Source organism: Orycteropus afer, unplaced genomic scaffold (assembly GCF_000298275.1).
Source record: "Orycteropus afer afer isolate SDZICR_OR568_19922 unplaced genomic scaffold, OryAfe1.0 scaffold00125, whole genome shotgun sequence".
NCBI lineage: Eukaryota > Metazoa > Chordata > Mammalia > Tubulidentata > Orycteropodidae > Orycteropus > Orycteropus afer.
The window spans coordinates 4,246,164-4,250,338 of NW_006921712.1; positions in this window are offsets into that span (position 1 = coordinate 4,246,164).

Consider the following 4,175-nt stretch of genomic DNA (forward strand, 5'->3'; position numbering starts at 1 on the left):
AAGGTTGGGCAATCCTACTTCCGTAGTGATATTGCCTCGGAAACCCAAGGAGGGGTCGCTATGAGTTGGGGCCGATTCGACGGCACATAACAACAACAACAACAACAAATTATTAGTGATTGAACACAAAAGTGGTGTATGCCATTTTAACGCAATGAGATGAACTGGGTTGTAAAATTTTTAGTGGATGTGGAGTACTAGGATTTTTACTGTATACCACATTTTCTACAAAAAGAATATTCTACACATTCTACAACAAAGCAAATGAGTCAGTGAACTTCGTTGTTTGAACAATCAATGTAACATTCTATTGATCTCCCACAATGAAAAATTGACTTTCACCAATTTTGCTTTAAATAGGTTATACCTCAGTTTTGATGGTTGTTTCATAATAAATGCTATAATTATAAATGAACAAATGAAAAGATGTCATAAGAGAAAATTTAATGATCAGAAAACATATTATGACAAATTGCCTTATTTGATTTTTAAATAGATCTATCATCTCTAACCTTCCTTTCAAGGAGTGGATGGTGGATTTGAACTGCTAGCCTTCTGGTTAGTGATCATACACCTTAGGCACTACGTTGGGCATTTTACTTCTGTGGTGATACTGCCTTGAAAACCCAAGGAGGTGTTGCTATGAGTTGAATTTGATTCATCGGCAGCGAGTTGAGTTTCAGTTTTCATCTCTAGCATGTTTAATTAAAAACATTTCTTTCTGTTCTTTGCTCTTGCAGATTCTTCAGTGATGTCATCACAATTAAGCTGCCAAACAGTATCTGCTTACATATATAATAAGAATAATGAATTGAGCCTTTCTTGAATCATTGTTTTATGCTGAAGGTTTTTGAGGGAGCTCTGGTGGCATAGTGCCTAAAGGCATTTATTTGACTGCTACCTAGAAGGCTGGCAGTTCAAACCCACCAGCTACTCCTTGGAAGGAAGGTTGGGCAATCTACTTCTGTAGTGATACAGCCTCACAAACCCAAGGAGGAGTCGCTCTGAGTTGGATCCGAGGGTTTTTGAGTCTCTAGGGAGAAAATGAGCATTCTTTCATGCAGTTTGTGATAGTTAAAGTTAGGAATATGCATAAAGCAATTTCAGCATTGGGAAATACACATTATATTTTACCTTCTCGCATGGAATCATACATGCCTACATGAGTAAAATTTGTCTTTCCTGAATCTGTAAACTTAGTTCTTACGTAAGAATGAAATTGTCACACTTCTCTATAAAGGCTTCTATTTAAGTCATTGGGATAAACTTGAACTCATTTCTTGGATACTTTCATTCATGCTGCATCAGGTATATCCACATTGTTTAAGAAGGAAAATCTATTTGAAATAATTTCTTACACTTTTGCCCTTTTTCATATAAGATTCAAATATTAGTGACAGTGTAGTATATACTTGTACAAAATTGGTCTCTGGCACTCAGTGATACTTCTGGAGCACTTCTTTCATTTTTTCTTTCTAATGCTTCTGTGATGTGGAACTGCTTGATACTCAGTATTTGGCAGTGTTTGTTTTGCCGTATTAAAATTTTCTCTTCAATTATATGAATACCCTATTAATGACTGGTAGAGATCTGTGCATATCTTTCAATTTACTTCTGAATCATGGAGAGCTTGACTCATCCAATGAAAATACTACAATATATTATTCAACATAACTGATGTAAATACATGTTCTAGTGTTTTCATGTTGTTGATAAAAGGTATTTACAATGAATAAGTAGTTGATCGTGCAAAATTCTATCATGTGCTAGTTGGGGGCTACATGCTGACATGGATAAGGGGAGAGATGGTATAGAAAGAGTCTGTGACCACCATGATAACATTAGGAAAAGGGAGGACACCAAATTGTGCAATAAGATATATATAACAGACACTAATACCAACCAATATATCCACAGTACTGCATTACCATTAACACCAAACCCCAGGCTACAGATAAACATATAAACATGTGAGAAGATCAGCTGGGGGTCAGTGAACAGGAGTGTACTCTAGACCAAGGATAGATTCAGCTGAGGCTAATCTTGAAAAGATGCCAGTGTTGCAGTTAAAAATAACTGCAATCGTTACAGAAACAACAGAAGACAGACATAGAGTAATCCCTCACAGACAGCCAGACACTGTGGGAGAGAGATCCAATGGATCTACTGACTTAGGACCACAGTACTAGGGGATACAAGATTCAGTTGGCACAAAAAAATACATAAAAATCTTATTCCTCATCCTACATTGGTGAGTAGTGACTGGGGTCTTAAAAGCTTTCAAGCGGCCTTCTAAGACACAGCTAATGGTCTGTTGTTGGAAGCAAAGAAGAGTGCAAAAAACCAAGGACGTTTGGAAGCAGTCAGCCCTAGGACATGATGGACCTCGAAACCAGAAGAACTAGATGGTGCCCGGCTGCCAATGCCAACCACTCATGAAAGGATCAAAACTGGAGATCCTGGATACAGTGGGAGGAAAAACATGGAACAAAATTCAGAAACACAATAATGACCAGAAATACTGGTTGGATGGAGTCTGGTGAGACCCCCAATACTATGGCCCTGGGATACATTGGGGCCTGGAATAAAGCTCACTCCCAGGGGCTAGCTCGCAGCCCAATAGTGAACAAGATGTACATGCAGACCACTCAACCCAGGGTGGTGCACCCACATACTCTATAGAAATGCATCCCTTGTAGCAGTAGACCATGGAGCACCAGAGGGGCAACATTCACATGGAGGAAATGCAAGACACACAGGAGTACATAACTATGAGGAGCATGGGGGTGGTTACTGGACAGGAAGGGTAGGAGACTGGGTTAGGGTTGAGGATGGTAAATGGGGAGTGTAACTAAATGTACATGAAATTTAAAAGAAAGAAATTCTATCATGTGATGTCTGTTGTCACACAGTTGAATGCCTTTGCATAGTCTATAAAACACAGGTAAACATCTTCCTGGTATTCTCTGCTAAGACAGACTAGGAAGAAGAATGTGGTGGTCTACTTCTGAAATGAGTAGCGGTGGAACATTGATATAGTGTCAGAAGATGAGCCTCTCAGATTGGAAGGCTCTCAAAACACTACTGGGGAAGAGCTGGCTCACCAAAGTAGAGTCAATCTTAATAACATGGATGGAGTAAAACTTTCAGCACCTTCATCTGCTAATGTGGCATGACTCAAAATGAGAAAACAGCTGCAAAGAGAGATTATGTGTGGTTTAAACAAAACAAAAACCCCACTGCCGTCAAGACGATTCTGACTCATGCAATCCCCACTGGGTTTCTGAGGCAGTAAATCTTTATGGAAGTAGATTGCCCTGTGTTCCTTCCACAGAGTGGCTAGTGTATTTGAACCTTCTGGTTAGCAGACAAATGCCGTCAGCACTGCGTATGTATGGTTTAAGGAGAGGTGTTTAGGTGCCAAGTTGACAGGGGGTTGGCAGTGATAGTTAAGATTGTGTGTCAACTTGGCCGGGCCAGGATTCTCAGTGGTTTATCAGTTATGATGTAGTCCCCCCGCCCCCCATAATGAGATCTGACATAACGTAATCAACTCTCTGAAGAGATCTGCTATGAGCAGCCAATAAGTTAAAAGGGTATTTCCTCAGGGATATGGGGTGCTTCCAATACATATGGACATCCTAGCAAAATTCTCTGGCTTTTTGGCCAATCTGGATCCTGCATCTGGCTCATCATCTTCTAACCTCTGGTTCTATGGACTTGAGCCAGTGACCTGTGATATTCCTGCTACTCTTCAGATTTGTTAGCCTATACAGCCTGGGATCCAGCAGCTGACCATCTTACCTGCTGATCCTGCATTCATCAGCCTTCGTAGCCCTTGAGCCAGCAGCTTGCTATCTGACCTGCTTATCTTGGGTTCATCAGTACCTGCAGCTACATGAGACAGGAAAAGTCTCCAGCCTGACATCTGGGCCATGGACTTGGGAGTTACCAGCTTCTACAACCTTGTGAGCCATTTCCTTGAGATGAATCTCTCAATATCTGTACATATATAAGCTTCACTGGTTTTGTTTCTCTTGATCTCTTTAATGTGTTAAGGAGCAAAAATGTCATTTTGAAGACTAAATTGCACCTGACCCAAGTCATGGTATTTCCAGTAACCTCATATGAACAAGAAAGGTGGACAATGAGTAGGGAAGACTCAAGAAGAATTG